Source organism: Amia ocellicauda, chromosome 18 (genome assembly GCF_036373705.1).
Source record: "Amia ocellicauda isolate fAmiCal2 chromosome 18, fAmiCal2.hap1, whole genome shotgun sequence".
Classification (NCBI taxonomy): domain Eukaryota; kingdom Metazoa; phylum Chordata; class Actinopteri; order Amiiformes; family Amiidae; genus Amia; species Amia ocellicauda.
The window spans coordinates 25884634-25894833 of record NC_089867.1 but is presented as its reverse complement, the minus strand read 5'-3'; the positions used below and the strand labels follow the sequence as shown (position 1 = coordinate 25894833).

The 10200-nt window shown below is 39.5% G+C and overlaps 1 long non-coding RNA gene across 1 annotated transcript; it reads right to left on the bottom strand.

The window, feature by feature from the left end:
* Positions 1–620: 620 nt before the first annotated feature.
* On the bottom strand, positions 621–10200 carry LOC136713855 (uncharacterized). Its single transcript, XR_010804984.1, has 6 exons — positions 10087–10200; positions 9269–9339; positions 4538–4631; positions 3089–3944; positions 2138–2318; positions 621–1200 (listed from the first exon to the last, which is right to left on the bottom strand). It is a non-coding gene; the product is annotated as an uncharacterized LOC136713855 (long non-coding RNA).

Here is a 10200-nt window from a genome sequence, read left to right as displayed (position 1 = left end):
TAAGAGAGTGCTCGTAATGTCAGCTCGTTACCTGTATAAAAGACACCTGGGAGCCAGAAATCTTGCTGATTGATAGGGGATCAAATACTTATTTCCCTCATTAACATGCAAATCAATTCATAACTTTTTTGAAATGCGTTTTTCTGGATTTTTTTGTTGTTATTCTGTCTCTCACTGTTAAAATGCACCTACCATTAAAATTATAGACTGATCATATCTTTGTCAGTGGGCAAACGTACAAAATCAGCAGGGGATCAAATACTTTTTTCCCTTTACTGTATCTAGATGCTGTCTGGAATCTTTCTCTTGTTTTAAAGTCTTACAAGATTGCAGGGCCAGCTGCCAAACACGTCCACTGATAAAGGAGCGCATGTCACATGACCAGCTCCCCCTCCGTCTACAAGTGTGGACACTACGAGAGCCATGGTGCGGTGGGGGACTGAGGGAGTTCCTGCTGCTGGGGAACTGGGAGAAGCAGGAAGTGGACACCAGTCTAACCTGCCAGCAGAGCAGCGCTTTATAAAGGGGGCCACGGACCCCCACAGGCTGCTGTTCGGGCCTGTGCTTTAGTCAGCTGTGCCACAAGCTTTCCAGTATGTATTGAATTAAAAAAATGAGAATTTATACACATCAACCAACTATTTTATTCACCAATTTTTTTAATTTGGAGCAAAGTACATGGTGCATTTCCTGTATCTGGATTACAGTGAACAGTGAATGGGATTTGTACTGCTTTAATTTTACATGCAAAACAACAGTAGAACAGCCAGTGTACAGATTTAACACCAAATTCAGGCACTGAATTCATGATTAATGTGCTACCACATGCAATCATCTCTACTAATCAAAGAGATTTATATTTAAAGAAAAGGAGCATTGATGTAAATAATAAAAAAAAATAGCATTTAACATAAATTTTGTTTTTGATAATTTTAACACAAACTTGCATTTGTGATGGCAGACAGGTCATTTACTGATTAAAGTTTCCTTCACTTTTTCATTTGTAATATCATCTTCTTCAATTTCCACTCTTGAGACTGAGGCGCCCTTCCACGTTCCTGTGACAGTGGTCTTGTGTCCAAACTCAGTGACAGCCTGGGCTTTGTAAGGAACATCCATGTCTCCCTTCTGAATGATGGCTTTGAATCTCAAAGCCTTTCCAGGGGGCACCGTCACACTCACTGAGGAACTTCTAACAATCTGCAGACACAGAAGAGCAGCCATTTACAAAACACTGTACCATTACAACTAAGACATTGGGCTCCTGATTTTACTGTAGTGAAAAAACACTACAGTACTGCCTGGTTTCAACGTGCACTACATCACAGCTGACTGGACTTCCACACAGGGTGAGGCCTGTTGAATAATTGGAAAAGTTGTTGAAATAAAGCAAATTGAAACTTTATTAACAAGCTAGCTTGGAATCACCACATCAAGGAATTCCTTCAGTGAGAACTTAACAGAAATTAGTGCAGTTTTAAAGGAAAGATGACGTAAGGTACTGTGACTTTATCCAATCAAAAGCTTCAAAAGGTGCAAGCTCTGCAAAGTTTGTAGGCTGCTCTTCCAGATGGAGGGGGGTCATCATGGAAGCAGATGTCTTCCTGTTATGACCTACAATCTGCCCGATCTCACGGTTTTCTTTAACAATGGGCAATGAGGTAATCAATCACTATAATGTAACATCTTCAGCCTTAAGAGAAGAACACATCCATGGATTGTTCTCTTATCATAGAAAAACAAAAATGGAAGCGGAGAGATTAATTTCAAGAGGATGTATCCTTAACAACCGCCTTGTTGGCTTTGCTAGCTTGATAAATCCAATTCTAATTCTAATGCTAACATTAATTTAAAACAATATACAGTTAAAATAAAACACTTTCTTCAAGGCCCAGTCGGAACTGCTGAAACTACAAGGGCTTCCCCAGATTGTCACACAGGGACTCCTATGTCTTGAAACAGAATAGGGAATTAAATATTATGCAGTCATATTAAAGCAAAATGCGTTTGAAAATGTTCCTTCTTTGAACAACTCCTCTATTCCCCTATTCCCAACCTTTTAAGCTGTGAATCTGTCTGATTACTAATACAATTGAACTCAAAGATGTTCAACCAATCCATCATACAGCGGACATACCTCAGTTCGTGTAGTCTCACTAAAATCCCAAGAGTGGGTTGTGCTGATATCGAGGGTGATGGCAGTTTCATTCTGTGCAATCATTGGGATTCCAGCTTTAAATTCTGTTGATGCACCAAGTGCAAAAGTGAATCCGTACTTATGGGAGAAAGTACTTTCCAGTGACACCTTTTCAGAAAACCTTTAATAAATCAGACAAAATGAGTTACAACAGAATAATGTTCTCTGGTCAAAAAAAATTAAAATAAAATAAGAATCCCATCATTATTAAAATCTAAAAAACACGAAAGTTGCAGTGATAAGAGAATACAAATTGTGACAATGTCTTCAACTTATTTTTCTGGAGTCCCAGCCATTACAACTGACTAACTTCACTTGTGTGTTCACTTGTGTGTTCACTTGTGTGTTAACTTGTTCGTTGGTCCAATTAATTTAGTCAAAACAAACAACAAAAAAAGACATAAAGCATGTTTGCTTGCATCTATATCAGGCAAGCTCCTTTGAGCAGTGGGCTGTGAGATATAAACCTTTTGGCCACTGATGTTCTAGTCTGGTAACAGGACAGTTTGGGTGTCCAACTGCGAAACAGAAAGCTCGAACAAGACACTACCAGGGAATGACAGCATGGAGTCATCCTTCAGATTTAATTAAAGAAGTTGACCTTGAACAGCACATTATTGCATTATTATTATTATTATTATTTATTTATTTATTTATTTATTTTTATTATTGGCAGACGCCCTTATCCATGCCGACTTACAAAATATAAGCATTGGTTCAATGTAACTTTACAATGGCATAAATGGCTCTACTTACAAACTATTGTGTGTGAGTTTTGCAAGGTGAACCCGACCCTGTATTGGCAACAAAGTTTACTTTACATCAGTATCGCACAATATTATTTTTTTTCCACAAAAATGCAAGACTTCATATTGTGAATGTGGATCTTACTCAAAGGTAGTGGTGTACTCAACGGAGCCCTTGGTGTTGTCATAGATGTGCTGTCCAATGATCATGGGTTTGGCTGAGAGGATCTTTCCATTGTCAACCAGAAAATCCACTCCCAAAACCTTGCTGATGGATTTATCTTCTGCGAAGGTAAGGATCTTATAATGATTATAGTCTTTGCCAATCTTCTTCACTTTACCAAACCAATTGACTGTGGCATCTTCCGGTGGTGGTGCGCAGTAGATCTTGCCATTTTTGTCTGAGACATAGAAGGTAACTTTTTTATCAATCAAGAAAGCCAAACAATGGGTAAAGTCAGCCCATCCACGATTTCCAATGATCTGACTCCTTTTCAGCCATTCATCATCTGCATTACTTGGTGGCTCCCCTTTAACCAGTTTTCCACACTTGGTCACTGCGTACATCATACCTTTGGGGTCAAAAAATACTCTAGGGAAGTTCCACCCGCTATTTCCTATTTCTGTAGCCTCCCTGTAGAGCCAGGGCACATGCATGTTGTCAGGGGGCAGACCCTTAAATAATTTATCTTCCTTTGTAATAGCATAGAGCATGCCGTCGGGATGGAAGAAGAGCAATCGAAATTGATTCCAGTAAGCTCTTCCAACACACTTTGCTTTCATTTTCAGCCAGTCTTCAGTAGGATTCAAGGGGGGAAGCCCACAATAGATATCTGCACCACGGACTGCAAACATGATCCCATCTGGACTGAACAGGATATGAGAGAAGCCTTTCAGTAATCCGACTTCCTCGGCTCGATCATTAAAGTTGTCGTCTTCGTGAGTTTGGGGGAGACCCAGCTTTGCGTTTCCTGAACTGTCCACTCCAAGCAGCAAAAAAGCTGAGCAAGGGTGATATGAAATACAAGGACATTAAATATAAAACTTCAATGGTAGACGTAGGAAAATGTACTACAATTATGTATCAAAAGAGTGTTATAGAGAGCAACAATATTTGGAATGATCTACTGGCTTGGGACACCACTTTGTTCTAGAGCCCGCTTGTACATTACAGACCCAGGACTGGACAATGACAGCACTCTCGGCTACACACCCCACGCTTCTGGATAACAACGACTGGTCACCAATTTAAAACATTTAGTGGCCCAACCATAGCTAGGCATGCCAACCCCGTGTTAGCAGTCACCTCAAGCTGGGCTAGGTTTTACTTTTGCATTTACACTTTTGAAAAGGCAAATTTATAATTTTATAAATATATATTGCTGAAATTATGGTTTATATCTGGGTCAGAAGGTTCACTATCATGGCTAAATTGCATATTTGCACAAAAAAGTATTTCTATATTTCAAGTTGTTTAAAATATAACTGATTGATGCCTTGTTGGCTCATATTGTTAACCTAAAAATTGTGTTACATATATGCAAGCTGTCTTCAGTTTAGGTCTTAGCTATATACATTTTCTTAATATACTTACTCATATCTTCTGATCTGGAAGATATTGATACATTCAAACTCGTTTGTGTTGGTTGATAAGATTTTTAGTAGATTCTTGCCAGGGATGACAGCTTCTGTTGTGGAAAATAATACAAATACTTTGTAAGATATTATTTGTTATGAATAGAATGTATTTTTCTATGATAAATTCTGTGCTATCTGGTTCAGTATAGGAAACAGACATCTTAATTTTAAGGAAGGCTTATCTACTGCCCCGTTTCCACTGCAGACACGTCCAGCCCCGGACGCTTAAACGACAGCAGCCGCTTTTTCGCACCACATACAACCGCAGCGCCCGAGCAGTGCGCGGCTGCTATGAAAAATAAAATAAAGAAAACAAAGTGAAAATTCAAAGTGCTGTATACATCGGTATGCACATATCTAAGCAGATTTATACATTTATAAAACATTTATACAAAACCATAAAACTAAAACATCCTATCTTGTGCGGAGTGAAGCGCTTTGAAATGGCGCCGCTCTGTGCGCTACAGGCCGCAGCGCGTTACTGTTTCATCAGGACCGGCTTTGATCCGGCTTTGATCCGGCTTTGATCCGGATCCGGGTTTGACGGATCAAGACTGAATTCCAGGGAAAGCAGAGACTCGCTGCGCCGGTCAGGACAGACGAGCTCAGTGCAGATCTGCTCATAAAATAATGATAATAATGACTAGCTGTGGAAAAGCACGTGTTTCAGCAGCCAACACGATTATAATTCGTTCACACGGACTAATGCATTACAAAGACCAGTTTGTCGGCTATACTGTTACTGCAGATCTGAGAAGAAAGTATTTATAACGTATTAATTATGAGGAGTTTCCATCTGAAACGCCGTATTTAATTGAAATATTTAGTAACAGAACAGATATGCGGGACAAATTAACATTCACATTTTGAATTGCGAAAGCTGCACAAAAAGCGGCTATAACTGCTCTAGTGTTAATTAAGTTTAAAACAGAGTAACAGTAACAAAACTAAAAACTAAAAAACGCCAGAGGTTTATTAAAATACAACAATTACAGTCTAGAAAAACTGTAATTAGTTAAGAGGTCTTAACGCTTTAGAATTGGTGGAGGCTGAAATACTTTGGATATACTGTTTGACCTCATTTCCAAAGATAGATTTTTATGACTACATTTATGAATGTGAAATAAGATTAAATAATGATCACTTTCTTTTTCTTTAGTGTATTCAGTGAAGGCCACGTCCGCTCCCTGACATCAGGTATGGCCTTCATTTGTAATGAAAAATATTTGATCATTGTCTGTTTGCTTGAAGTCATGCAGGTGGAATAATATCGATTCTTTAAAAAAGATGTAATTTGTAAGTATTTTCATTCTTCCAATTGATGCTATAATTGTTCTCTACCTTTTTGTCTTGCAGAAAATACTAATATTCAATTTGTCATTCTTAACAAAATGCAGCATCTGGAGCAGAATCAAGGAATCATCATGAGAGATTAATCCTAATAAAAATCATTCCTTGCGAGGATGAACACAATCAGTTGGTGGACAAAGTAGAGGAGTTTGAGGGATTTTCAGCAAGTGTAATCACATTATTACAATTATAATTCCCCCCCCCCCCCCTTGCAATATTTATAGCTAACTGATTACAGTATGTCATTTTAGGAAAGATTTTGGGCTTTAAAATCAACTGGATTGTATCAAGTTGTCAGGTGAAAGAATTAAACTGTTACCAAACATTAGTCGTAATGTACAGTGTAATTGTATTATTTTTTAACTCCTTTTTGCAAGAGTAGTATTTGTATAATGTATCCGGTGAACACGCATGATTTCCACTGATATTCCACAAATTGTGTTGTATTTACAGCTTGATCTTCTATTCCAGAATGTGTGAAGCATCTTCATGATGAAGTAAAACGAGGAAAACTGAACAAAATGAAGACTACAGTAGAACTAAGTGCTCAATCAAATTGAAACTTTGTACAGATCACTAATAAATACATTTCAGAAGATATTGCTGTGTGTGTCTTGAATCTAATTACTGAATATCCATGTCCAATGAACCACAGTGTGAGCACAGTTAGGTCAGTCAGCTCACATTCATCACTGGCAACACTGCGCTACGAGATGTCTCAGTTCATCCCTATAATACAGCATGTTCTCTATGCTTTTACCAGACGATATCCCCATACAATACTGTATTATATCAGTATAATATTGTTGTATATACTAATATTTATTCACTGCTACTACTTACATACTAAATTACATTCGTTAACTGCTTTATATATTAATACGTATTCCACTAAGGTAACTAATAATAATAACAGCACATTAAACTCGTATATACGGGACTTTAGTGCTACATGCAGTCCTGATTACACTGTACAATGCAGCATCTTTCTGAATATCTGAGTTGGGTGGTCTGTAACACAGTCCTACAACTAATCCTGTAGATCTTTTGTTCAAAAGTTTCACCCACAAAGATTCTGTTCCATTAATGGGATCTTAATGTAATTTTTGACATATAATGCTACCCCACCGCTGCCTGTCTCTCCTAAACGGTGTGTATCCTTCCAACTTGTATTCATCCCCATCATTTTCTGTGAGCCATGTTTCCGACACTCCTACAACATCATAGTCACACACCAGCACTGTGGCTTCTAAGTCTAACATTTTGTTCCTTATACTCCTGCCATTGAGGTACAAACATTTCAGGACTTTCCTACTAGCAGTTTCCCTTGGTTTTCTTTCCTTAGGGGAACATCTCCCATTGTCAGAGCTCCCTGCCCCCCTGGTCCCTAGTTTAAATGATTTCTCTGCACATATGCTCTCCCAATGCATTAGCCCCCCTTCTGTTTAGATGTAGACCGTCCGGTTTGTACAGGTCCCATCTATCCCAGAAGAAAGACCAATGCTCCATAAACCTAAACCCCTCTTCCCTACACCAAACTTTCAACCACGTGTTAAACTTTCTAATCTCAGCCTGTCTCCCTGGCCTGGCACGTGGTACTGGAAGTATTTCAGAGAAAACTACCGTGGAGGTTCTGCTCTTTAGTTTTGTTCCTAACTCTTTACATTTGTCTTGCAGAACCTCTGTCCTACCTTTTCCTATGTCATTGGTTCCAATGTGGACCATGACCAGTGGATTCCCCCCGGCTTTGGCCAATAGCCTGTCTACTAGTTGAGGGAGATCTGCAACCTGAGCACCAGGCAGGCAAGATACCATGCGGGTCTCCTTATCACTAGAACACACTGTGTGATCTACGCCTCTAAGAATTGAGTCTCCTACTATAACTACCTCCCTGTTCTGGGGGGAAGGGGCACCATGGTGCTCTGGTGCTCAACTGCCCTCCCATCACCCTCTAAGCTGTCACTGTCCAACTCGGTGTCCAGCAGGTGGAACCTGTTGGGCATTTCTAGCTTTTGGGATGTCTCTAGGGGTTGTGCGTTCCCTTTTCTGCGGTTATGACCTACTGTAACCCAGCAGTTCTCTACGCTTTCCTGCTCTACGGTCTCAACTCTCCTAGGTTTTGGCTGCACACCATCTCTCTCATGGGCTGATTGACCAATTCTTCTATATCCCTAATACAGCGCAGATCGACAAGCTGAGCCTCAATATCACGGACCTTGATCTCTCAGATTGCAGACAACGTTCACAAATGAAATCTTCTTGGATGAGTTCATCCAGGAAGGCAATCATTCGGCAAACCTGACACTGTAATGGCCACATGCTTATAAATGTTTTTTTTGTGTGTGTTTTTATGTCTCTTGGCTCCTGTTCCCTAGTCAACTGCTTAACTTTTGTGATCGAGAAACAGCACAGCTCTTTCTCAACAGCTGCTTTAAGTAGCTACCCCCAATTCACACCTGACTGGCTCCTCCTGCAACAGAATTCCTGCTAGTCCTTGACTAAATCACCTTTCTACAACCTGTTTCCTGCTAGACTTTGCCTGTGGAACTTGGATTGTGCTTGTTCTGTCTGTTATTATTCATGTTATTACTACTAGAGAGGGACCAGTTAATGTTTAGTTTTGGTTCAACAAGGAGCTAGGTTTTGTTTCGTTTTGTGTGTCTCCTTGTTTTGCCTCACCAGCTCACTGTACGTAATACATATGCACATAGGCATAGGTTTAGGGGGGCAATCCCCCCCAATGTTGACAGTTAAATTGTTCCTCACAATAATGTATGGCCGGCAACATAGGCATAGGGAGATCCCCTTGAGGGAGCATGAATACTGAGAAAGTGTTAATAATTTGCCCATATGCGTAATTTATGTCCCCCTCACTTCAAAGACATGTTCATTCATAGTCGTTATTTACAAATCCCCTCCCCACCGCTCAACAAAGCCTCACCCCCTCCACTACTACAGAACTCCACAGCACCCCCACCACTTGCCGCTCGACGACTCTGCAGTGAACTCTAAATGAATACCCTCCCCAGGTCTGAGACAAAACCTACGCCCCTGAATGTGCACTTCCTTCACTCCCTGCCTTCAAGTGCCTCTGTACCTAGGCCTCACCTATAGAGCCCTGATGCCATATCCAACCTCACACGGTGTCACACTATATACATATTAGCATATTAGCATCATCATGTCAAAACTGGCATTCCTTGAGCTGTGAAACTGTCAGAAAGAACTGAGTTTCAGTCAATCAGCTTTATTTTAGAGTGAATCCACATGGAAACCCTGCATAGTACTTTTCAAATTGATTCTATCATATAAACAAAATTGAAAACTTTAAACTTACCAAATAATGGCAGATGTCAACAGCTGGATTGTTGTATGCTCTTTTAGTGTTTGCAGATGTGTTGTGTCAGGCTGTACAAAAACAGAAGACGTAGTTATCTATTTTACAGCATCAGAGGAGATTAACATGAAATGGAGTAAGTAAGTAACATTCCCACATTCTACAAAAAGGGCGAGGGGAACTGCTAACTACAGCAAGCACTTTGATCATAGGGCATCTGACCCATAATCATGACCAAATAATACTTAATAAGGAATATTGTAATTAATTCTCAATTGACCATGTAGCCAATGCAGTGAGGATAAAACTAGAGATACTGGTACAATATATTTATTTTGCCAGTGTTATGGAAATAAGATTTGGAGTCAGCAATTCAAATCAGATTTTATTACGTGCACGGGAAAACAGCAGAACACAGCTACAGAAAGTATTAAACAAGTACAATGCAGTTTCGTCAAAGAGTTCAAGGAAGTACATAGCTTTTATTCCCATTTTGGGACATACCTACAACGGGTTTTATAAGCAGTGTCTAATTGGTCATCTAAATAACTATGACAGTAATCTCACTGGCATTCTAAAATAAGCCTACCCATCTCATCAATAGTATTACAGTTCTTGCTCATGAATAATAATTATTATCCTCTAAATCGCCAGCTACATCTAGAAGGCCATTTGCCGATAACAAAGATAGGTTTGAAACAATTAAACTTTAATAAGAAACAAGTAGAGAATGTAAGTTGCTGATAAACTAAAAAGGACTAACTGAGAAGTTCACATAATTCATTGGAAAGAATGCAGGAAAATTATTAGTTACTTGCCAGAAACTTCCAGGGTCACAGGACACAAAGCACAGCAGCACAAAATGATTTCTATTTTACTCCACACCAGTCTCAAGAGTTGAAAATAATCCAGACAAATGCAAGGTCACTACA